We start from the raw sequence: 27,493 nt of genomic DNA, 5'->3' as shown, positions 1-27,493 counted from the left end.
CCCCCCTCCCACTCACCCCAAAAAATAGAAAGTTGAATTTTCAAGTCGCACACTCTCTTACATTTTATCCTTTTTCGTCAAAAAAAAAATTATTTAATTTGAACAACAGCAACAAGTGCCGATTATATCTGAAAGTGTGAACCAGCGCTTGTGTAATGCTAAGCCAAATTAAAATAAAATGTTTTTTTTAGAAACTCAAAATTTCTGTTCATAAAACGCTGCTCCTATACCCCACATATGCACCACAAAAACATTTATTCAAATTAAAAACTATTTAGATATCCCACACGTGGCCTAACATTTATAATTTTCTTGAAAAAAATAAGTTTTGATACATATTTTCAGAAATGTAAGATTTTACGAAATTATCAGCTGAAAAATATAAACAGTAAAGTAGAAAAGTAGGTAATTAGCATTAAATAGAAATTTTTGTTTTCCTGCATTTTTTAAGTCTCCCACTTAGTACTCAAATATATGGATTTTTTCCAGGTTGAGTTAAAGTTCTCATTTAAAATATATTATTTTTTTATTATTCGTTTGTTGTTGATCTGTAAATGTGTTCGCCAGTAATTTTTTAACTTGATATTCTATTTAAATTTATATGTAATTTTTTAAAAGATAACTGAAAAAAAAATCGATTTTTTAAACAAAATTATAAATTTTAGGTCAAGTATGGCATATCTAAATGTTATTTTAATTTGAATAAATCTTCTTGTGGTTCATGTGGGGTGTTGGATACAGAGGCAACGTTTTATTAACAAAAATTTCGAGTTTCTAAAAAAAGTTTTTTTTTTTTTTTTCGATTTGGCCTAGCATACAAGTGCTGTTTTACTTTCAGGTGCAAGTCGGCACGGGTTGCTGTTGTGCAAATTATATGAAACTTTTTTTCACGATTGTTTTGACACAAGAGGAAAAAAACAAGAGTGTATGCGACTTGAAAAAGTGACTTTCATTTTTTGAGGGACAACCTATTGTGCATGCTTTTTATTTACTTATTTTTTGGAAAGTAGCGAAGTAGCGACTACATTTCAAAAGTAGTTTGTAGTTGTTACATTTAAAAAAAAGTAGTTGTAGCTGTAGTTAACTACATTTGTAACAAAGTAGTTGTAGTTCGCTGCAAAAAAAAATGTAGTTTTTCCAACCACTGGTTCAAACAATAACGAACAAAGAACATTCGACAGGAAAAAAAAAAAAAAAAAAACAGGGTTGCCACGCACCTGGAAAATATGGAAAACCTGGAATTGTCAGGGAAAATGAAACACCTTAAATGGTCAGGGAAAGTCCCAAATTATTGAAAATTCTAGAAATGTTGGGGAATCTCTCTCAAGTTTTGCATCTGATCACTAAATGTAATAAGTAAAATAAATAAATAAATAAATTTTTTAAAAATCCATACGTAAATTATGAAGCTCTGATTTATATCATTACATTTTATTTTGCTTCTTTTGGAAAAGAAAATCAAGCCATGCATTACTAGTATTTTTCGCAAAGTACGTGTGGTCAGGGGCGTAGCTAAGGGGGGGGGGTTGGGGACAACCCCCCCCCCCCGAAACGTTGGTCTCAAAAAAAAAAGAAGAAGAAGAGGGAAGAGAAAGAAAAAAAAATAAGAAAAAAAATCAAAACGACTTTTTTCTGAGTAAAAAAGGTCAAAAATTCACTTTGTCCCCCCCCCCCCCCCCCCAATGCCATTGAAAATCTGCTCTATGTGTGACCCTCAAGCATAAAGACGCCTCCCTCTGTTGAGACTATTTTTTGATAATTGAGTGAAATTTGCACTTTGCTTTAGAAATGAGATTGATTTGTTAAATCCACGTATATGCAGCCTTTCTTTGTCATAGATTCTGCAAATTGTTAAAAATGTTAAAATTTATGAGCCGCGCAGTGGGAATATTGCATACAGTCGAATCTGTAGATTTCGAATTTCACATTAAAGAAAAAATCGAGATAAAGAGGTTTTAAAATACGGGGGCTTTAAGAAACTTTTTATAGAAATTTGAAATATGATGGTGAAAATTTGAAATCGATGCTAAAGACAATATGGGCCCTTGATTAAAATTCTTCTTTATTAGTTTTGTTAGGTATTTATTCTATTATTACATTATTAAGTGCTTTATTGCGAGTTTAAGGAATCATTTTGACAGTAAAAGAAACTTCAAGCATATCTTTTTCAAGAAAAAGTCTTTCATTGCTTTTTGGTCTCTGATTTTTTTTTGGATTCATTATTTATCTTTTTGAGGTTAGCAATTGCTGCAAATCTAACTTGGCCAGTATTTTACGATTTTCCTTTCTTCATCACTTGAAAAAAACTTATACTTTTTTTTCACTCTTATCATTTCGGTTTTCTAAGGAATCACAATTTTAAGAAAGAGAGCAACCAAAGAACAGTACTAATCCAGATAACAGTGAAATGGCTTTTAACTTGAATGACCTTTAACCATGAACTTGAAATGTTCATCTTGCATGTCAAACCTGTGAATTTCACCCCTTTACTTTTCTTCCAAGAAAGTACGCGAAACGACTGTCCTTTGGTTAATCTTCCTGGAAAGCCTATTCGTGGAACGCATTTCTCCCTTTTTTCCACTGCCTCCTCAGCCCTTGAAGACAATTCCTCTGCTTCTGAGTTAAAGAAAATGTTTTTGTTTGCTGCATTAAAGATCATTGGGCTTCGAATCCGAAAATGATAGCATAACCGGAATTCGAGACGATAGAGGTTTTTGTTGGTCTGGTCTTGTGTGTGTCATAGGTCATCGTCAAAACGACCTTTGCTAACCAGAGTATCCACTGCAATCACATTGATTTTTCAGCCAGTATTTACTGCGTATTCTTTTGGAAACGTACAGTCTGTTTAAAATAGTACATTCTTGTTTAAAATAGTACATTCTAAGTGAAAGTTGTTGCAGCATGGGTGCCACTCTAAAAATTGGCTAGGACTGAAAAGCGCGCTCCATTTCGCCACCAAAATGTTAGCGCTTAGTTTGTTTAATGTTTTATACATATATAATGCTAATTTTTGATGCTGTAACTACTATATAGTAAAACCAAATTGTAAGATTAAGTAAAAATTAAAACCTAAATAAAAAAATAACATATCATTTTCCAAGATTTTTAGAAGGTAAAAAAGTAGAAAAAGAACCTAATAATAAAATACAATTAAAAAAACTTACTATTTGCTACTGCAGAAAAAAAGCTTCAGATTGTATAGTTCATGTTACATAAATAGTTCATATTTCATACAAAAAAAGTAATTAAAAAACATTCTGGTATGAGATTCTTGGCTATAAGATGCATTGTGATAAAAACTTTAACGAAACTTTCCAGATTAAGATAAGAATGGTTGAAATCAACACATTGAGAAATATCTTAGAGAAATATCATTTGAAAAATATCTTAGTTATTTTTTGGAAAAAAAAAACAGCTTATCTTTTTAACATTAGCAGATGGGCCGGTTTTTTGTCCCCAGAAGAATAAGACCTTTTTTGAGAGTGAGAGATTCAAAAATAAAGATTTGTTTCATCTATAAAAATCATTTTGAACATGGAAAAAAACCGATGGCCGAAACTTTTGAAAAGACGGAATTCCGTCCCTTGGACGGAAGTGTAGCAGCCATGTGTTGCATAATGAAGCGAGCAAAACCGATAACAAGCTTTTTTAAACCCAAAGAAACAAATTAAAATGACGAAAAGGATTGCTCTAAAAAGAGAAAGTTAACGTCGTCTGAAGAAAACGAAGTACAGTCTGCAAAGCAGCATTAGTCCCATCGGACCCTTCTGAAGGTAATTTTATTTTAATAGGGAAGTTGCAGCCTATTAAATGTTTATATTTTGAGTATTGGATATTGTTAATTGACCCTCAAAACTAAAAAATTCACCATCGCCGAATTTTAAAACACCGTGATTGATTTTTAATGAATTTTTAAAAATCCACTCGCAAAAGTGCGCTTTTCTGAAACGTCACGAGCTTACGTCACAGGGCACTAATGGGCAGTAGGGTGGAACGAAAAAAACAAAGTTTTTATTTTCGAATTGTAATAGTGCAGAAAAGTTGCGATTGGTGAAGACTTACAAAACAAAACAAAGATTTTTAAAATCGGATAATATCTTCCGATCCCGCAACAAGCCTGAATATTTGAAAAAATGGAAAATTTCGTGTTTTCTTAGTGATTTTTCAAAAATTTTGTTTTATGTTTCTTTTTAAGGCTCTAAGACGGAAAAGTTACGATTGGTGAAGCCTTCAGAAATTTAAAAAAACATATTGAAATCAAATAATACCTTCTGATCCAGGAACAAGCATGAAAAGTAAACAAAGGGAGAATTTCATCTTTTCTTAGTGATTAAAAATAAAATTGTTCTCGTTGTTGTTTTTTCCCGGTGTTACAGGGAAAAGCCTTTTAAAAAACCCTATATTACACATAAACATTAATTTTATTTCTTGACTTTTAAGGTATCATCGAAACATGCAAAACTACACTGTTAAAAATTCAGGAAGATTTTCTGGTAATTGCTACTGTAAAATGGCGGACTTGACGCATCGCTGATTTTTACGGTAATTTATGCCGGAAAAATAAGCGATCCCAGCTCCAATTGGTTGCTGTGGCCTACCGAGGAAACCGTAAAATTTTACAGTAACATTTGATTTTTACGATAATAGTTACTGGCAATATGGATGCCAGTAACAATTACCGTAAATTTTCCGGAAATTTTTTAAGTGTACCATTCTTTACAACAATGAAACATTTTCAAATAATAGAAAGTTATAAAATATTTACCAAATTTACAATCCAGTATACAAGTCGTCTTATTGTTTTAAGTGTTAGTTGTTGAAGCTAATTTATAATCAGATTTTTTGGAAAATTCGGGCATAATTGATCTGGATTTCAATGTTGCTCTTATGTAGCCATCTCTTGATTTAAATCCACACACTTTGAGTGAAGCCTCCGTCACTAGCATCACACATCTTTCGACAGCTTGCATATGGCAGGGGAATAATTTTATATCCCAGTCGGGTATAGTGCCTGTTACAATAAAATTTTCAATGTCTTTGTTAGGAACTTTTCGAAGAAAACGTGGAGAAGATAGCTTTGTCATGTTCCAATTAATAATCTCTGTGTATCCTTCTGCTTCGAAATTTAGAGATGGAATGACAAAGTTTCTAATGCTTTTGCCTTTAGAAACAGATTCTCTGGCTTTTAAGACGTTTTTAAACGCTAGTTCTCTTATGTGTCTCCTTTCATCAAACACCATTGCCATTAATAAGTTTTCGGGATGCGCAAAGAAAGAGTTTCTTTCAATCACAGGGTAAACAACTTGTTTTAGATTGTCAGGTAAGTATCGACAGATTTGATTTGTTCTGTAAACATGAATGGCACCGTCTGAAATTTTTGCGGTTCTTTATTTCGCTAATGGGGCGTATTAGATGCATACACTGTACTAAGCGGCATACACAAATATGAGTATTGCGGGATTAAAGGGCCATGTGAACAATTTACAGGCAGGCTCTAGTACTAAAATATCACATTTGTTTTATAAACAAACGTTCTTCCATTAGTATTTCATACCGAACTTATGAGGAACGTTAAACTAAAAGAAAAAAAAAGCTGAAAAAGGGCTTAAAGTTTACATTTTTTCAAACATGTAGGTTCGTTGCGCGATCGGAAGATGTTGTTTTATTTCAAAAAGATATTTTTTTTTTTCGCTTTGAAGTCTTCACTAAACGTAACTTCTCCGTTCTGTAGCCTGAAAAAGTACATTGATCCAAAAATGTTAAAAATTCGGAAAAATCCCGAAATTCTCAACTTTTTCGATTTCTTAGGCTTGGTTCTGGATCAGAAGGTATTATTCGATTTCAATTTTTTTTTTTTTTTAATTTCTGAAGGTTTCACCAATCGTAACTTTTCCGTCTTAGAGCCTTAAAAAGAAACATAAAACAAAATTTTTGAAAAATCACTAAGAAAACACGAAATTTTCCATTTTTTCAAATACTCAGACTCGTTGCGGGATCGGAAGATATTATCCGATTTTAAAAATCTTTGCTTTGTTTTGTAAGTCTTCACCAATCGCAACTTTTCCGCACTATTACGATTCGGAAATAAAAACTTTGTTTTTTTTCGTTCCACCCTAATGGGCAGCCTTCCGCCGAAGATCCCTTGTTTTCGTACGGACATTTTGAGCGCGCTGATATTTTTATTTTTTAGAAATTCAATAATCCTTTTGAACACACTATGGAGGCCGGATTCGTTAAAGCACAATCTGAATAATCTTCCTCAAGTAACATCAATGATGATATTCGAATATTTCCGAGAGGATGAGAGATCTAATGTTCCAGAAACGCGAGGAGATAAGCCTTTTATGTTTCGTCTTCGAAGCCAACTGCATGCATGCCCTTCGGCTTCTCCCGTATCAGAAGAGTGCATGACGTCACTTCCTATGCCATTTGACGTCACAAGCGCTTGAACTTTAAAAATTAATTTAAAAAAAAAACTACTTATCGTATCGAAAAAAATTTTTCACCTATGATGTTCATACATGTTACTCTATCATATAAAAATAAAATTGAAAAATCGAAAACTTCCCTATTCAAAAGAAAAACTGCATTGCATTACATGAATAAAATATTTAAAAACAAAATGAATCTAGATTATTTCTATTAGCTTGGTTCGGATTAAAAAGTAGAAAATAAAAAAGACTTCTGTTTATAATACCCGAAAATTGCTGTTGCTCTCTCAAATAGATATTTATGTAAATTCTAAAGCAGCTAATAAAATTAAAAATAAAGACTTCAGAGGAGAACAGATGGTATGCATTTGAGCAAATAACTTTCTACCGCCTATATTTCTTCCCTAACTTTTTTATTCAAATTTTATTAACTGCTTTAGAATTAGCATAAATGTAAATACATAAAAAGCAACATATAAATATAACGATATGAAAAGAAATTTCATTTTTTGCGGGTTATAATTCAAGAAGTCTTTTTTTTATTTTATTTCATACTTTTAGTGCAAACCAAGTTAGTAAAAATAGTCTTTATAGTCTGACCACCGATGAGATTGAAAATCAAACTTCCAGTTTACAGGCGGAAATGGAAGTATCTATTAGCTTTCAGGGATGCCAGTTTTTGTAGGTGTGTGTTAGCCTCTAAATTAAGCAGTCACTCTGAAATGAACGGAACACGCTCATCAGATGTTTGATTTCCCCCCTGATTTGGATAGACTGATTTTGACAAGACGTTGCTAGAAAATTTCACTTTAAATTAAATGGAGGGAAAAGAAAAAAATGTTGAATTTTCCATAACATTAAAAAAATAAAAAATTCTTTGCTTTTGTTTTGTTTGACACAAGTATCGGAATTGGGGCACCCCCATTCCAAAGTATGTAAGATTCACCTCCCTCTTATTTTTTTTAATACTAAAAAAATTTACATACATATACAAGGACGTCCATATAGGGGGGATCAAGCCCCCCCCCTTGAAATGAGAAATTCCTTGCTTTTAGTGCTTTTTTCTTTGCAAAAATGGTTTAAAAAATCTCTTTTCCAGCCAATTAATGAGTAAGTTATTAAAAATATCAAATTTTAATATGTCTCATCTGTACTGAAATCGGTTTCTATGGGTAAAATGTCCTGCTAAACCATGAGGAAAATTTTTGAGCACCCCTTGAAATTTTGAATATGTGCGCCCTTGTATATACATATATATATATATATAAGAAGACCCCCCCCCCCCCCGAAAGTCGGGTCTAGCTACGCCTCTGCGTGTGGTCGTACTAACATTTTAATAGCCTTCATTCTAGTTCTTTTTTCTTTTCATGAACTGAATGTTCATAAAGATTTAAAGCCTTAAAATTTTAGCTTTTATAGGTTAAAACTTGTTTTTTTTGGAAACATGCCAACATTGAAAGTGACTTCGCCAAAAATTGCTTAGCGTGTTTGAGATTTCAGTCCATATGCATCCTTCAAATTTTTCCATCATTTCAATTGTTGGAAGTTATTTTAATTAATTCTGGATTAGAATGACTTTATATATTTATTTTTGCAAACTTTAACCATTATTGAGTTTGGCACTCTTGGCTTCCTTAAGAGGTTTTCCACCTCCAGCTCAGTCACTCCTATGCCGGGCTGATGATGAGTGCTAATAAGCACGAAACTGCAGTCCTCGGCTGGAATTGACTGAGCTGGAGGTGTATTTCATGTACAGTTAAAACCCCTCCTAACGGACACCCCTCTTATGCGGACAATTTTTAATACCCCAGTTCCAATGTAAATAACATTATTAACCCCTGTCCTGCGGACACCTCTCCATTGCGGGCAAAAAAATTTGTCATGTTAGTGTCCGCATTAGAGGGATTTTACTGTATTATTGAGTTAATTAGCAATTACGTTTTTTTTTGTAAAAATACTGAATTGTAAAAAAAAATGAGCATTTAATTTTTTTAGTTCTTCATTCGCTTTTAAAGCTAAGGATTTGTAAAAAATCTTTTGAAAACAAAAATGAAAGTCCATTTTAGAAGAATAGAGTAATAATTTTCTATATTCTTTTGTATTAAGAGTGTGAATTTTAAATTGAATCATCATTGCAGAGAATATTTATAGCATATATTGTTATTTTTGAAACAGAATGAACTATTTTTATAGATCCTTGCTTGCCAAAGAAAGATGTTACGATTTTATCACAATGCGGATAATTTTTTTCCCATGTTTATGTTACAGTCGAGAATAGTGGCAATGTCGATGTTTTGGAAACATCCATCGTGGTTTTTTTGTTAAAACATTAATGTTTTAATTTTGAACATCTTTTTTTTTTAAACATCAATGTTTTGTAAAAATATGTCATACCACTTGTTGAGAGTGTAGTATCAACAAGGGCATGTTGGTCAAAAATTTGAAAGAAGAGTCTTATAGCATTATGGACTACCGGAATGCTGTTATTCATGCTGTAGTGCGGGAGGGAGAGAGACTTAAATCAGATGAGATTTTTTTATAATATGCTCAGTTATGCTAGAATGGTACCTAGTACATATTATTATGCAATAGGAAAAAGTTGCAAAGTAAGAAAAAGAGTTTTAAAAAAAGTGCTAAGAAAAAGTTTTGAGTAATAAAATTGCATTGAAAGGGAAACAAACTTTTGCAGAACATAATTGCAGAGATTTAAAAATGAAAGTATTAATTGGAAATATCTGGTCTTTCAAAGCATTTGTAGTTAAATTTCAAGTTTGTCTAAACTTCACCCATATATTGATAACAATTATCAATAATGTTTTAAAGCATTTTTTGGTTAATAAATTAGGTTTATTTACAGTAAAAATTATATTATATTGATATTAAATAACGTAAGTTGACATACATTATCCTGCAATTTTTCCTAAAATCGACTGGAAAACCTGGAAATGTCAGGGAATTTCATTCTTGAACTTCTGTGGCAACCCTGAAAAAATTGAACAAGAGGAAAAAATATATAAAAATTATTTGGGGAAATATTCTTCATGATGACAGCATTTAAACATCTAAATCGATATAATTAAACAATATTGGTCACAAACATCCTATTAGAAAGAAATTGCCAAGGAAAAAAAAGGAGAGGCGCGAAGAAAATGAGTACAAGAGGTTGCAAGGTATCCCGGGATTGAGAAAGACTGACCTCTCAGTAGAATTACAATATTCTTCCTACTAGCCGATTGGAATTTTATCATTTAAGAGTTTATTTAGAAAATTTTTCTAGTCTAACATATTTCCAAAGTCTTTTGACATTTAAAGGTCCTACCAACTTATCAAGCAGCATGTATAGAAACTGAGGCTTATAGAGAACGACAAACTTTGGAAACTAACCTTATCTGATTCTTGTAACTTTTCTGACTCCGCTCCAAAACACAGAGAATTGTTTAAAAACTATTTAAACTTTTATGCCAACTTTTAGATTCTATTGCTTTATGGCAAACATTTGAAAATATCTCTAAGACAACATATTGCAAGGAAAGCGTCAGCAGAAATATTATGATTGTCGTTTGATGTCAAACAATATAAACCAAAGCCTAATTTAAATAAAAAGCAAACATTGTCAATGAAGCGGAAACTCAGTAAGAGGCTATTGTTTGACCTACCGCAGGTAATCAACAAAAACAATTTTTAAAAAAAATTTACATGAAAATCAGAAACGCAAATTAATGTTTATCGGCATACCCGGTGGAAATGAAAAAAACTTTAAAAATTCAAAGTTAGCCAAAGTTTGATCAATAAGCGTTTGCGGTAGTTTTTCACGGAACTGCTAGGCATTCACTTTGTTGGAAAAACTGACCATTCCACATTTAATTACTTTGAAAATCTCCTTCAAGAAGATATGCATGTTCCTCAGGAAAAAACGAGCAATTGGGAGAATTTCTTCAAAAGGGTGTCTCTAGGACAAATGTTTGATGAACCTCACCGTTTGGCTATAGAAGGCGTAGATCCAACCTTAAAGGGTTACAAAGATTGAGACAAAATTATGAGAGGTATCACCTATCACTTTCGTATTTGACGGTGACTTTCACCAAACTCTTCCTGTTGTACGCTAGAGGAACGCGTGCAGATACTTCAAGCCTGATGAAAGTGGTTCCCTTTATAATCTCTGTATCTCAAGAACAACCATAAGAGCCCCTTTAGGAGATGGTGGTAAGCATTACTAGAGACTTTTATGACAAGTAAGTAAAAACACCTAGAAAAGGGTGTATTATCAAAATAGATGATTTGGGAAATTCTCTCTGAATGATTCGATCCTCATTGTTTATCCTGAAACCAAGATTCAAAAAAATTACATTGGATATGCCAGAGGGCTATAGTTTTTGCCACCGACGCTGTGCATCATTTAAAAAAATTCCTTAATTACCTAAACTCCCCAGGACTTCTCTTCATGGTTTTAAATTTAAAGGCAATATAATAATTTGGGCCGTGGTATCCCGATCGGTAGAGTGTCGGATTCGGGGCCGGAGGGTCCTGAGTTCGAACCTCGATGGTCGAAGACCCACCGTCGTCATTAAAGGGGACTGGGCGACGTTAAATATGCTCGTGGTCTCAATGTCCTCCAAGTGAAACGATACCTCTGGGGGTGCTAGCACCAGGTAGCTATTAGCTCCTGGTCTAGTCCTAAATTCTCATTAACTGTTCGATCCGGTGATGGTGCTGCCATCTATCGGTATAAAAAAGAATGGAAGCAAGGCACTTAGCATGCAGTCCTCGACAAAAATACAGTTGTAGTCATATAATAATTTTATTGCGCAACTTTAATTTGCCTAACCTATGCAATGGGGAGTTCAACCCTAATTAAAATCACTACTGAACACTTGACTTGGAGAGTTGTTCTTACATCACCTGCAGCAGATCAGTTGGATTATATTTGCTCAGTGGGAAATGTGTGCTGGTCTCTCTTGATCATGAAATGAGTGAATCATTTTTTTTTCAAACCTCATTAAAAGCGAAACAAAAAACGTTGCTTACTACTAAATTTTAAATTAAAAGTACTTGCATAATATTTTTTAAAGAGATCTCTTTTTAACCCGAACAAGTTCGGGACGAGCCGCTAGTATAATATAAATGTGTAGTAAATATATTGTTACAAATTCTGTAAAAAGTAATTATTTTTATGATTAATTTGTTGTAATCCGACTAAATTTCATTATCTTTCATCTAAAATTATCTTAGTAACGTAACCTGTAAATAGTTTCTTGTAATGCAAATACAAACCCCCTAACATTCGATTGAAGTTGTGGTAAATGATAAGATTTGTGAATGGAATTAAAAGAAAATATGAGAAATAGGTAAAACGTTGTAGGATTTTCTAGATCTTTCTTTGCTGGTATAAAACGCCGGGCTTCTTGTGAATAGGGGAGTCAGTTAGTTTGCTTTTTAACTGTGGAGTCTCGTTTTCAGCGTTCCACTGGGAGTGTGTATTAGCCTTTGCGCTTTGTTTTTGCGTATTTTGATGTAACTACGTGTCTGACCGTTGAGTTTACGGTATTAATTGATATTTGCTTAATTACTATGATTAATTTAGCAGTTGCAAGGATATTTCTTGTACATAGTTGTAAATAAATCTCCTGTGTTTTCTCAAGAGCTGTGTCGTCATTTAAAAAAAGTTTGAAGTTGCACTGAACTCGTAACAATATGTCGTTTTTTAATTTATATTGAAAGCTATTGAATTATACATTCATAACATCTCTCGTTGCAAATTTCACTTTATATTTTTAGAAACAAATTATTAATAGATTAAGGTAAAAATAACACACAATTTGATAGTTTTTTGAATTAAAAAAGAATTCTTAAAACAAGCTTGAAAAAGAAAATATTCCAAGACAGTCAGAGTTTGAAAGGGGGATGTAGATTTGCACAAGTTTACAGATTTACTTTTTTAAAACAAAATTGTGTCTTTATGGGCAGTAGTTACGAACGAAGGTCTGAATATTTATGTAAAAGAGGGTGAAAAAACGAAGATAAAATTTTGTTAGGTATCTCAAATTTTGGGGTGAAAATGTTTCAGAAGCATATTTCAAGAAATTAAACTACTTTGCAATCATGAGATAGCCAACAAACTCATTACACAAAGAAAGAATTGTGAAAAATATCGGCAACGCACGCAGCAGTTCAGTAACAAATGGTTTTTACGAATGTGCTCCCGACATAACTATTAACGACATGACGAATTTGCCGAATTTTTGATCGCTGAACGTCGCTAATTAAAGATTCGAAAATTAAAAAGCATTATTTTCATAGCAGAAAAATTATTTTCAATTCTGCAAAAATAGTTTGAGAATCAAATTTATTTTCCGTTTTAATTTGCGCTACCGACACGACGCTTCATTTGGTAGAAACAGAAATTAAAGATTGGAAAATTCTTACCTGTAATTCTATACAATATGAGGCGAAAACTTTCGGTTGGAACTTATACATCGCATAAAAAGTTTCATCCCGCGCAATCCATTGGAGCCAAATAAATGTTTTTTTTTTTTTTTTTTTTTTAACTAGAAATAACCATCCCGGAAGTTTGCGCTCCAGACATATGAAAACTCGGGACAAGGCTTTTTCTATCGATGTATATATTCATTTTTTTTTTAACTCCAAGAGTCAATACTCGTAGAGAAACATAAAACACGTTACTTCATTTTATATTTGTTTCTGCTACTGCTACAATGTTTTATAATATACAGGAACTTTTTTTAAACTTGCGATTCGAATGTGGGGCATTCAGTGTCATACAAGGTGTCTCTGAATACCGTGTACAAACTTGGACTGGAGTTAGAGAACACGATAACAAGGAAGAATGTCTTTGAGACAAAATGGTCGCAAACGCAACGCTAACGTACTACATGCACACAAAGCCAGCCACTGACTGATGTAAAACGGGTCATAAATTTACTACACAAAGACGATTTTACACAAAATTTTAGATTTTAAGAATGGTGTAAAGCGGTTGTTTAAAATTGCCACTAGTAATTCTAACGTGCGCGTCGCAGCGGCAAGGCTGCGATGGAGGAAAACTTGTCAAAATGGCTCGGAATTGTGACACTCGGTACTTGGTCATTGCGACGCATATACTACAGCTGCAGTCGCAACATCACAACAAGCCCTTGTCAATAACTGAAATTTAGGGTCAAATTTTATTTGTGTGGTAATTTATCACTATTTGTTGCATTTTTCGCATCTTTAAGTGTCTGGCTTCGAGTGCATGTAGTGCGTCAGCATTGCGTTTGCGTAATTACGTTCCTGAGTGATTCTTGTTTGTTATCGTGTTTTCTACCTCAACTGCGCCGGCTCTACACTCTCCAACGAGAGCACAAGACAAGACAAGGGGTAGAGTGTGGATGGGGAACTCGGCGCCTCTTGGTATCTCTCGCGAATGTCTCGCGTTGCCTCCAGTAAATGTCGGTAAATTGTTCCCGAGTCAAAGGAGCGCGAGAGGCTACTGCAGCGCCATCTGTCCGTCGCGCGGAATTTGCTTTGTTTTGGTTTTCAGAAAGCAAATCGCAGTTCGCCATGTCTAATAATTAGGTTTGGAACAACTCTTTGGAGTTGAAATTTTTGGAAATTTTTCAAACAGAACCTATAATTTGGAACGCAAAGCACACGGATCATAAAAATAAGCAAAAGGTTTGATGCATGGAATCGCATTTTTTCTGGTTGCTTCTTATGTAAAATGACTCCTTGTTTCCAAATACGACCACCTTTCCCCCATCTCGCCCCCCTTTTAGATTTCCCCCCCACCCCCTTCTTTAAATCAGAGCCATTTTTTTAAAACTTGGAGTGGGAAAAGAGCATTACAATAACCGTTAACATTACCCTGAATGACTAGAGATGTGCAAAGCTCAAAATTTTGTGCATATGTAGCAACAAATAAAACTTGCCCCCCCCCCCCAATTCAAAAAGGGGGGATTTTCTACAAAAATCTGTACGTGTAGGAGGGAAAACGGAGATCATATTTGGATTCAGGGAGTCAATTAGCAGAAGAATCAGGCGGAATAGCCTCAGAATCATTTGAAATTTTTTTTTTGCTGCGCAGTGTGTTTTGGGGGGGGGGGGAGAAGTGCCCCCATGTTTTCCTTTTTGCCACATATGCACAAGATTTTGAGCTTTGGACATCTCTTACGGTTAATGTTTATAGTTAATATAATGCTCTTTTCCCCTTCCAAATTAAAAAAAAAATGGCTCTGAATTAGAGGAGGGGTATGGGAAGTTCTAAAAAGGGGGGCGAGATGGAGGGGAAAGTGGTCGTATTTGGAAACAAGGGGTCATTTTACCTTAGAATCAGCCAGAAGAATGTCTTTTCGAAAGAAAACCTGCGATTCAATCGTATGCAACGTGCCACATGCACAAGACACTTTTTTTTTTAAATTTCTTTTACATCGCGAAAATTTTTTTTGGATATAGGAGTCATTCATAGAAGAGTCTTATAACTCTCATTCTGCACCGAAATTTTTTTTACAAACATCTTTTTTAAAAAGCAGAATAAAAAGATCGTTTTTCGTTATTTTTCTAATATTGGGGGGGGGGGGGTATACACCCCAAGTCCCCCTTTTTGCGATCGGTGTCCATAATCTTGAACTGTGAACTTCTCTTGCCCATCAAAACTATTATTAGCAGTTAATATAAAGCTCCTTTCACTTCCAAAAAAAAAAAAAAAAATACTTGCTCTAAAACTAAGGAAATTTTTAAAAAACTTGGGGGGGGGGGGACTTTAATAAAATTGGGACGTATAGGAGGAAAACGGAGGTCATATTCGGATTCAGGGAGTCATTTTACATAAGAATCAGCCGACAAAATGTCAGAAGCATTTCGAAGGGGTTTTTTTTTTTTTTTTTTTTTTTTTTTTTTTTTTGCCGCACAGTGTAATTCAATGCTATGAAAATCATGAGTACAGATCTTTATATTTTATTTTTATAACTAAATTGTATAATATTGTGGCCGTTTTTGGTTGTAATCTTAATTTTTTAAATTCACATTTGTTGTCATAAAACAGTTTCATAAAAATAGCGGATAAACATATTTGTCAACCACCATCTCTTCTTCCTCGACTTCTTTTTTGCCTTCTTGGTGTTGTAAATGTGTAGGTAGTTGTATGTAAAAAGAATACAGGCACATCGCAAAATCTGCATCTACTTTGTGGTCCATTTTGTAAACAAACAAGCGGATTGACAGTTGAAACGCGCGCGAATGCTCGTGACATCACCGGCTTCTGCGTGCGCAAACACCTCGCCCGAGAGTGTGAACGGCTCTCTCGTTCAACGCTTCCCTCGCCATGACGTCACAGATCTCTCGGCAAAAAAAAACCTCGTGCTTTTCAGGGAGAGTGTGGAGCAGGCATAAGTTTGTACACTGCATTCAGGGACACCCTGTATATTAAAGTAAAACCTCAAAATCTTGTCATGGATATTGCATGTGCGATGAAGTTTACTACATGAAAAAAAAAAAAAAATCCTTTTTGTTTATTAATTGGAAGTGCTTGAGAAATTAATCTGGGACTTAAATTAGCACTTTTCTTTCGAACCTCCTAACACTTTATTTCGAGAGGAAACAGAAAAATAAATAAACGAACACTGAACTGAAGAGTCATAGCAACGCTCTTTTGGGGAAAAAAAATCTTTGTGTGATCGATAACCGTCAATCACTGAGCTGCACAATAAACGTTGCAAAGGTTAAGTTTTGCACTTTATGTGCAATTTGAAACAATAGCTTTCTTCCGTATTAAACAGTTGAGAGAATAGTTAATTGTCCCTCTAAATCATGTAAGTGGCAAAAATTACTATGGAATACTCAGGGCCCGATTAACCTCTGAAGTAAAGGTAAATCTTATTTCAGAGCCCCCTTTTTGTTTTCAGTATATATTTTCTAAAAATTCTACGGTAAAGTTTATTCCCTGCCCCCCCCCAAAAAAAAAAAATATTGAACTTTTGTACATTACATATTTTCCTACTCCTATTCACAGCAGATAAGGGTGGTTAGTTGTTTCAGATTTATCACTTCATAAAATTTATTAAGTGTGATAAAAGTATTGTAGCACGTTGGGGCAAATTCTACAGATGAAAATAGCGTGCTACCACGTTTTATGAACTGTGTGCTCACTTTTTAAAATTATTCCAAAATTTTCATTTAGCGAGCTCCAATTTTTGAATACTTTAAAAATATATTCAAAAACAAACTGAAATTTTGAAGTTATTTTTGGGCCTCCAGTTAATTCCGAGGAGAAGCTCAAGCTTCCTGAGCCTTTTGGATAATCAGGCCCTGGGAATACTAATTATCTACATTTTTACTTTCCAATGGGAAAAACCTAAAAAGCTGCGTTTCGTATTTAGGCTTTTAGAAGAACATGCATCAGTAGTTATTTGAGTACCATTTGTACATTTAAAAGAAAAAAAGCTGTCTTTTCTTCAATAATAATTTCCAAGCAATGAAAAAACATTTTTATTCAACAAAACCAAAATATAAAACATGCAAAAAAATGTCGACTTAGAAGTTTTGAAGCTCTTAAATCATAAAACCTTTTCAAAAACAAATTCGACTTAAAAGTAATTAAAACCATTTTTTACATTTAATAAACAAGTCATCCTGGTTAAAATAGCAGTCACAATGAGGGATGAGCTATCCTCAAAATGGAAGTCAAACTAGGATTCATTTCTGGAAAGCAATTGAATTTTAGAACTTCTGAATTTGTATGAAACTTAAAATGGGATTAAGGTTAATTGGTACGATGAAGTTGATTTAGAATTTCAAAACTAACGTATTTCCTCACATTTAAATTGTTCAACCAAACTTCGATGAGTATAATCCTGAATCTTCTCATGAAAATTAAAATGCTGTAAGCACAACAATGCTAATTATCAGTGAACTAACAATCGTAGGTGGTAGTTACGAAATAAACTTGAATGAGTCAAATCGAGTAACTGAGAAGTTAATGTTCGAAATTTTCTTTCATTTTTATATTTGTTTCGTATAAATTCAAAATTTAGCAGTTTTTTCTTTAAAAAAACGGAAGATACGTCGTTTGAAACACAAGAAAAGTGCTTGAAGTCAACAAAATTATTTGTGTAAGGAGTTTTAAATAAAATACTTTGGAGTAAATCTAAGTTAAAGCCAATTTCTTGGATTTAAAAATTTGTAACCAGTCATCAGCTCTCACTTCGCCTCGAAACAAAACAAAAAAATGTAAAACCAACATTGAAAAAAAAAACAGCAGTTAATTTTTTTCTATTGAAAAGCCATTCAGTTTGAGACAAACTTAAATTTGAATTTTCCATTCAGAAAATACTCTAGCATGATTTTAGAATAAATCGAGCTATATTAAGCATCGTGGACACATGCTCATTAAGCATGGTGTTAAAACAAGTTTAAAATAACCTATCACCTTTGAGGAAGACCTAATATAAGAGTCATTTGAAAGTTGCTTCTTTAAACATCAGCTAAATCGAGCTAAATGCAGAAAGTTTCGTCATTATGTAGTATGGCAATAAGCATCTTGTTAAAGTTAGCATTTAACATTTCAGGTTTAAATAACAAACCAGCTTTTGAGGTAAACCTAATTTATGTGTACCGCTCGGAAGTTGGAAGTTGTTCCTCAAACGTGACCTGATGGTACATCGAGCTAAATGCATCAAACTCCGTGGCTTAGTTGGAGATGTACTTTCGTATTGGAATTTTTCCTTGTACTTGAAACAAATTTCTGCAAGTCTTTCCTCGTTGTTAGGAGCAATATGTTTGAGCAGCAGGTTGTAAAGCTCTGTGTGAGATAGGTAAGGATCATCTAGGGATTTCCAAATCAAACTCAAACACTCTGTCCATGCTTCAGGGTATGGTTTAAAGGCATCGGCTTTCTGAGAGACAGCGAATAATATCTCCAGAGCTAAAAGATCTCTGTGTGTTGCATTGGTTCTCGCAACGAATGGTATTATGTCCAAAATTAAACCTCTGCTTCGAGCTGCTTGTGTAATGTACAAGCAATACCTGAAAGATAATAAAGTTTTGTTAGTTGCTTTTGTCAGCTGCAATTTCAGGTGGTCTAAATTCGAGTTAAGGGGGGGGGGGATTAATTTTTGCGTGTTTGCATGAGATGTTTAAGAAGACCTAATAGCAGGGTCGCGACGAGAGTCCATTTCAACCAAGTCTGAAACTAGGGGCCCGACCCTTGAGGGACCCCGGCTTGGAATCCGAGTAGTATAGATTTGGGAAGTTTTAGGGATGGAAGGGCACTCAGCTACCAAACTGGCGGCCCTGCCCAATAGTTCCATAATTTGAAACAAATGTTGGGTGAAGACTGTTGCAGCCCTTTCTGAATATAGGTTAACACCGTTTTAGCGAAATTATTAGTTTTTCTGTGCGAGTTAAAATTTTCTTGCATAGAATAAAAAGTGAAGTGTATAAGAAGTTACTATGATATTAGAAAAAGTAAACTCTTAAAATTTACGTTAGTCCACCCCTACAAATATGTACACCCAGGGCCGTCCCAACGGAAGGGGGGGGGGGCGAGCGGGGCAATCGCCCCGGCATGAAATGAGGGGGCGCCGCAAAGCGCCCCTCGTTTCGACGGAACACATTTACACGAAAATATTTTCACGAGGGGCGCTTTGCGGTGCCCCTCATTGTATAAAATGCCCAGATTATATAAAAGTAGGGTTGGCTTGCGACGTCCCCCCTCATTTCGTGTATCATAGATACACAGTCATAGACACACAAAATAGGGAATCATTGCAATGATTCTCTATTTTTTCCCTAGGGTACGAAATTATTCCTCTAAGTCTTCAAAACATTCGTTTCCTTTGTATCATTGAAGCAGATACAATTTGAGATTATTAACTGTTTCGAATCAAACAAAAGGTACTTCTAATTTGTCTAGTTCTCACCAAATTTGCTTGAATTCTGCCCCTGCCTGCAGTGACGTAACCATAGAAGTTTTAAGGGAACACATTCAAAAAAACAATTCTTTTTGGTCGGATAGGAAAAAAAGGTCAAAAGTTGTTCGGGTCAAAATTTTGAGCATTTAGTTTTAAAAACGCAATTTTTGCCTTAAAAAGGCGATTATAAGCCACGTTTATTGACGTTACGGTAAGGGCTCAGACTTTCCGATTGATTATTTCTTTTTAATAGATTGAAATCAATTCCTTCTCCCCTGCAAGTTTTCGAAATTGAAGTTTCAAAAAAAAACTTTAAAACTTTGAAGATGTTATGGATCGGAGGATCTGGAGCATTTCCCAGTAAAATTGTTCAAAATTATGGTTCAAAAAATTAAAGCAATGTTATACATTCAGGGGCTGTTCAACTTAATTTTTTGTAAGCGTCGTGTTTAAAAAATCCATTGCTTATGAACTTGTGATATTAAAGGAAAGCGGCATGGGGACCCTTGCACGAATATTTTCTCAAACTCAAGTCTTAAAATGCAATTTGTAAGTCCATATTTTGTAACATTAGGGCCAGTGATTTTTCGAAATTAGAGTTTCAAAAACGCTATTCTGAGCGATTTTTGATGTTGAGTATTTGTGAGCTTCTCCCTAAAATTTGCAAGTATTTGATGCAAAAGAAGAACAGCTTTGTTTAGCATATATGAAAGCTGGTATTAAGTTGGTACAAGTAAAACCAAAAAACTCTTGGAAAAGAATCACTGGATGAGTCCAGATCGAAATTTAATTTTGATGTAACTTACTTCGATAAATACATTTTCTATTTATAATCAGCCAATTATTTATTCGTGTTCTTAGTTTGATCAATATGAATAACCAACTCGGTTTTGATTGTTTTTTTATCTTGTAGGATAACATTTTACTAGATAAATATTTGGATTTTCAACATTTCCCTTTTTTCTAAAAGTTTTTGGGGCATTAATGTTTTACAAATATTCGAAGCAGGTTCATTACTTCTGTTTTAATTTGTATTATGCATAGCCCTTTGATTATTCTGTTCATTAATATGTAAAAAAAATAAGTATCTATTATGCCATGATGTTATAACGAACTTTATGTTTTTGTGTGTATAGGGAGGGCAGGAAACTTTCGCCCCGGGCGCCGTCTGCTCTTCGGACGACCCTGTGTACACCTAAGATCAAATTAGATAAATAATCAACACTCGCAAAAAAAAATGTTAAATTGGTTTGATGGCCTTTTATATTGCAATTGCTGTAATTTGCTTTCAGTTAATAGATAGAAAGGCACTTTGATTGTGAAATGTAAGTATCTTGCTTTGATTGTCCGACCTGATTTAAGGTGGGACAACAAAACGTCCTCTCTAAAAATTGATTTTCAAAAATGGAAGTTTGTGAGAATCAGAATAAAACTTTCCCACCTTTTTCATTCACGGTGGAACATTTTCAGAGTCTCGAAATATGGATATAGCTGCATCTTTAAAGAGTTACATTAAGTTTTCCGCAAAACCGTTGGTGAGTACAATCGACAAGTATTGTAAGACTTCAGTGCCCCCACCCCACCCCCTTTTTTTTAATTTTAAGTTATTTTTTCAGAGCGTGAGTCCTCACACATCCACTGCATTCTGCAAGAACCAAACTCAAAAACTAAGGTGCCTAAAGGATGGATTTTTTTGATTACCCTTTTGCAAAATGTCACTAGCTGCGCAGTAGCAAAATGACCGCATACGGCCTGGCAGACTGTCGATTTCAGAATCTCTAACATTCAAATTGCTCTATTTTTTCCAGGTTCAACTTGCCTAAAAATATGTCACCAACTCTCCGACTATAAGAAAAATTACCATAACTTTAACTGGGTTTGTAATTGTTTACCTCAAGCAAGTTCCACTTTCATTAGGGTGAAAAGTTACAAGAGAACATTTGATCCTCACTGGGGATTGATAAAAAGACAAAAACCAGAGTCTTTGGACATACAGCCTGTTTCTGAATTTGTAAATAGGCTATTCCATTTCAATAAATTTATCATTTGTTGAACAAAACATCCTACAAAAACTCCAAACATGTTAGATTCTCGCTACGTTGCATGAACTTTGTGAAGAACATGGACTTTACCTCTGAGTAATGGAATTTTGAAGAATTCCAGAAACATTTTTGACTCAATAATGAACGTATCGAATGAAATACTTCCGTTACTGAGCAAAGGAAGTTTGTTAAATATTGTTTGCGGGATCGTACCAAATTTAATTGCAATACATAAAAGTAATCTATGTCCTTCATAGAGTTCTTGCAGTGAAACAATATAGCGATTGGCTGCATTACTCGGTATTGAACGGTCTACCTCGAAAATAAAAGTTGTGTCCAGTGACGCATGTTCAACAATCAGGTTTATAAAAGAAAAAAATGGATTAAAGTTCCCCTTCAACGTATAGAAAAGAGCAATTTCATGATTCAAATGTTAAATCTAGACCTCTTTGGATTTTGTTAGACTTCTTTGGACAATTCTTGAGCAGCAAAGAACTTCAATGACAATTACGGCAAAGATCCGACGAAAACTGAATTTGCATTAAGCCCCCTTCGGTCGGCTTTACCCCCCTCCCCCCCTTGTGAGATGAAAATTACCTTATATGAACTCCTGGACATCAAAGAACCGCTGTATCAATTGAAAATGAATAATTGTTATCATTACTGTCATTTTATTTAAATGCTTCTGTTTTTCAGAAGCCAATTTCTGAATTATGTTACAAAATGTGCAATGTTGTCAAAAATCGTGCATTTCGATTTGTAACATTGAACAAAACTACGGACCGCATGGATCAACTTCGCGGGCCGGGTGTGGCTCGTGAGCCTTAGGTTGGGCACCACTGTTCTGTGTATGAATCAAACATTTCCACTTTACCGCAAAGGTTATGGTCCTTTTAAAAGGTTAAAGTAGATCAGCTTAGTGTTAAACATTCGTCTTAACAGAATTGAAACCCATGGAATGCGATGGCATGATATTTAATGGAATTTTAGTTCTACTAATGCATAAACATTTTACAAAATTATCTGAAATGAATTTCAATTGATTACAGAAAATTGGTAGGGTGAAATGTCATCTTTTTCAAACGAATCACTTTTTAGGAAAAACATTCGATTACCATTAAAATTGTATTCATAAAAACAATGACAAGTAAGCATTTTGAACAGTTCATAGAAATTATGGTGAAGTATAGGGAGGGCCGTCATTTGGGAGATGGGCGGGTACTTGCTCTCTCATAGTTTTGAAAAATCAATGCATTTGCACATATCGCTGTTCCAGCAGAACAATGACATTACGGAAGATTTTTCAGGAATTGAAGTGTAATGCTTAATGGTATCACGAAGCCTTATCTATACCATTAAGCATTAAAACTTAATTGCTCAAAAATTTACCGACACGTCCTTGTTCTTCTGGAACAGCGATATCTGGGCTTAGTTTTTGTTTCTTGATATAACATGCATTGAGTGTATGTACCCTTTGCCCCACCCTAAAAATATTTGAAATGACGGGCCTGAGTATAGGTGAAAATCTTTCCGGAACTTTCAATTGTTTTCACAGAATTTGTGAGCTTTCATGTTTGCTTACACATAGGCATTAGTTACATTGCTCGGGACGAAAATTTTGCCTGAATGCAGCCTGTGAAATTCGGGCTTCAAAAACACAGCAGTTTAGGCATTTTAGTCGATAAATTAATGTCTTAATATAGTCATTCTGGGGTTAAACATCTGTCTTAACAGAGTTAAAAGCAATGGAATCCGATAAAATTATATTTTATAACTGAAACTCGACTTGATTTTTTGTAAAAAAGATTAATTGACTAAAAGAACCGATATTTCGAATCTTTCCAGGGGAGGAGGGGGGGTAAAGGTTGTATGCTCAACGTAAATCATGCCATAAAATCACAAAATATCGCCCACTTACATTTTAACACAATTTTCCAAAACCCGGACGGGGGCAATTGATCTATTCTGACCCCTTTAAATGACGGGCTTCTTGAATATCTAAGATCAATAAAGTGAGAATTCATAAGATTTTCAAATGACATTTTGCAAATAAAAAGATGAATTTCTGCGAGTTTCATTTACTCATAGAAAACATAAAATTTAAGCATTTTTATAGAAAACATTTACAATTGAAAATTTAGATGGAAAATCAAAAAAAAAATTATTTGTGTCTGCTTCCTTAACTGTTGAGTTTGGGGGGGGGGCTGTATCTTACACCCTCAGAGGAATACCCTTTGTATTAAACATATGTAATGTTTACAGGTATGGCTTCAAATATACATGTCCCTTATGCTGCGTTTTCAGCTGTTGCACAAGAAATATGTTAAGGTTACGTACACCCCACTACTTGTGTTACAAAAGATTGTAAATTTTACGAAAAGAATTTATGAGTTTATGTGAAACTGTATACTTACACGCTGTCATTAATGAAATTTCCAGAGGTGAAAATGTTGCTCGAATGCATCCTTTGAAATCCGTACTTCAGAAACACAGTCATTTCATTCGTTTTACCCTTAAATAAACATCCTAATATAGGACAGTCGGATGCTAACCATTGGTCCTTTAAATTATGGGTTGGTAAAAGGCCCCACATGTTAAATTTGGCTCGAAGCGCTAACGTCAGAACATATTCCATGTATATTTGTCTGTAACGTCCACTAAAAAAGTGTGCTTTCATTGTATGTGAAACAAACACCGTTTTCAGAATTTCTACAACAAGTTTAGTATCCTGGCATTCGAGTTGAATCAGCAGTTTCACCAAAACACTGAAGATCCTTGAAGCTTCTAAACTCGTATTGCAACGCTTCGTCGTCCTGCAATATTTAAGATATCTTTTTGCGTGAGCTATCGAAGCCGAGGTTTTCAACTTCGAAAACATTTTGTTCTCATAAGCGGCGAATATTCGGTCTTCAATTTCCCGACGGAATTCTCTTTCTATCCCTTTATTGCAGACTTGAAAAGTTCTATCGTTTAGAACTAGGTGCCCAATTTGCATGATATAAAAGCAGTCTTCGATATTTAGGTGCGATATGGCATTGAAATCATGTGGCGCCATTTTGATCATGGTGTGGAAAAAATCATAATGTTCTTCCAGAAGACATCTGCTTACGCTCAAATCCAAATATCCAGTAGTTTCAACAAAAGGATATCGAAATTCCAAAGCACTTTCATATGTTATTCGAAAAAGCATTCTCGACTGCACTCACTATACTAAACAATCACCGAGTTAAAACAATTTAGTTGAAATTCTGCACATGCGCAAAAGTACTGAAATGCATTGAATCGAAGTTCTTCCTTTGCACTTCACGGTTATCAGTTTTAGTGTCTTGCTGTGCATAAAAAATTTACTTTTTTAAATCATTAAAGTATAGTCTGTGTGAGATAAAAATGTGAAAATTATTACTTTTGTGATGAATTGGAAAATAAACTTACGCATAGAAAGTGAAAGAACTTTCTTAGGATCTTTTAGCCATATAGCTTGCGACATATTTACACAAGCAGACATATACAGGATGTGTTCACAAAGTTTCAAGACTGGTCTAAGAATACAAAATGTAATAAACATTTTTGTACAGCGAACGAAAAGTCTTCGAAATATGACTCTTGGGCATCAACACACGGTTGCCAGCGTTTTTTTCCATTGTTAATAGGCTTCCTGGAAGTCTTCGCGCGCTGGAGCGTTGAAATCGTGTCGAATCGCTTTCCCTTCAGGCCGCCTTCAATCAGGGGAAGAAAAAAAGTCGCTGGGAACAAAGTCGGGACTGTAGGGGGCTTGCGGCAGTATTTCTACGTTGAACTTAGCCAAAACCGAAAGAGATGCGATTTGACACGATTTCAGGGGTCCAAGCTTCGATGAAGTCACTTAACAGCCTTATGCGCGAAGACTTCTAGGGAGCCTATCAACAGTGGAAAAGGCGCTGGCATCGGCGTGTTGCTGCCCAAGGGTCAGATTTCAAAGATTTTTAGTTCGCTGTACAAAAATTTATAATAAACTTTGCAGTCTCAGACCAGTCTTGAAACTTTGTAAACACACTTTGTTGGAAGTAAACGGAATTTCTCAAGATATCTAAGCAGCTCAGTTTGTGACGTATCTTCCCAAACACACATATCGATAATGAAACAGTTCTGTAACTCCGGAGAAAGAACCATGTCACATCTCTACTGAAATGTCTGTTGTAAGCTTTATATTATTGGAGTACATGTTGCTGTTTTTATAAAATGGGATTTTCAAGTCAGCCCTTTATCCGCCCACGGAATGCACCGAAAAGGACTCCCCCCCCCCTTCTTATTTTTAAGGTTTTTGTGACTTTTGTTTGCTAATTTAAGTAAGTTCCGGATTTCCGTATAGGTTATAACAATGATTAGTGTGGAAAATCGGTACTTCAATGTTGTGTCATCCTCACTCAATCGGGTAATAGATGATCGAGTGCCTCGATCGTAAATGATCTAAAAAAAATCATTAGGGCTTTTTTCTTTTGAGCAATCACGATTTGGTTACTATCCTCACTTAACCAGAGTTGATGTTGCTTTGATTTTTCAGATTACCATGACGACGGTTATTTTTAATATTATTTAGAGAGCGAAAATTTCGTCGTCATAGTTACAAATCGTCTGCGGTTTGATTTTACTCATAAATTTTTTTTTCAGGGCTAAACTCGAACAGATTTCACATTGAAAAAAAGGGTTTTTGTGCCTAATTTCGTTTTTTCGGGATGAAAGAACCATGTAGATGAACTAAGCAGTAAAATTTCATTCTAAATATAAAATTTCCTGATAACTGATTCCCATCATTTAAAATTGATAAGAAATAAAAATACATAACGTTATACGCTGTAAATAATCTTCATGATAAGTGTCATAATAAGTGGATATTGGCCATAAAATCTTTATCCCTTTCCGTATCCTATTCACCATTTTTTTTTATGGATACGCCTTGTATTACCCACTCTAGAAAATAATATGACGGGTACAAATTTCTTGTGTATTTCCATTCCGTTCCATTTGTAGAAACAAGAAACCCAACAAGTAGGGTACTGTCGCAATTCTTGATTGCAAAAAACATAATTTGAATTCAAGGCGTCAAAATTCAAATGGACGCTGGATGTTTCCTTTTTTTAAGTTATAAAACTAATATGAGGATGGAGTACGATATGTTTTCGTTGGCGTCTGATAAAATTTGAAATTCGCAAAAAAAAAAGCTGGTCAATTTTCATGTAAACATGCTCAACTCTAATATGAGAACGAAAAAATTGTCTCAAAAATTAGAATGAAATATCTCTAGAAATCCCTGGTTTTTCTGCATCAGATTAGATTTGTTCCAATGTTCCTATGTAGAACGTGGCTTATAATTGTTTTAAACTAATTTCGTGCTAAAATTTAAATAAGCCTTAAATTGGAATTTCATTATTTTTAAACGTCATTGTTGAACAGTTCTTTTATTTACTCTTGTATTAAAGCTTCCAGATATGCATATCTCCAGCTTTTAAAGCAATATAAATATATTTTCCACTGATTTATATGGCTTTATATTGTTGACCGAAGTAGAAATTGATTTTAAAAAATTTTATATCTATATTACTTGCTCATTTTAGAGGCTAGTACATGGAATAAAATTGAGTAACATGAATTTAATTAGAATTTGAATAGAAAATGGAGAAAAGAAAGGCCGGTGTATTCCGAAACCAGCTCAATCCAAATTATTTTGCTCTGTAAATAATTAGACGACACTGCTAATTTTAAAAAAGAGAAAACAAAAACAAACAAGTCATATACATAATGTTTTTCAAAGGATAAATGAATTCCTCCGGAAGAAATAAATGGTGCCCCCCCCCCCCAGTTATGCCGACATTTCATCACCCCCCCCCCCCCCCCCACCCCCTGTTTTTCTGTTTCAATCATACCTTTTATTAGTACATTAAAGGGGAACGAAATTTGAAATGTCGGCGAAACAGGATAAACCAAATAAATGGACAGAGCGGGAGATGTTTTTTGTCTCTCCTGTATTTGAAAAGAAAACGACTGAGCTAGCTTTGATACTAAATCCTCATTTTAACATTTTAATCAGACAAATTTTAAAAAAAGAAAAAGAAGTAACCTTAGCAATTTAAAATTTCATTTG

This window comes from Uloborus diversus, chromosome 5 (genome assembly GCF_026930045.1).
Source record: "Uloborus diversus isolate 005 chromosome 5, Udiv.v.3.1, whole genome shotgun sequence".
NCBI classification, from domain to species: Eukaryota; Metazoa; Arthropoda; class Arachnida; order Araneae; family Uloboridae; genus Uloborus; species Uloborus diversus.
Note: the sequence above shows the minus strand (reverse complement) of the source record.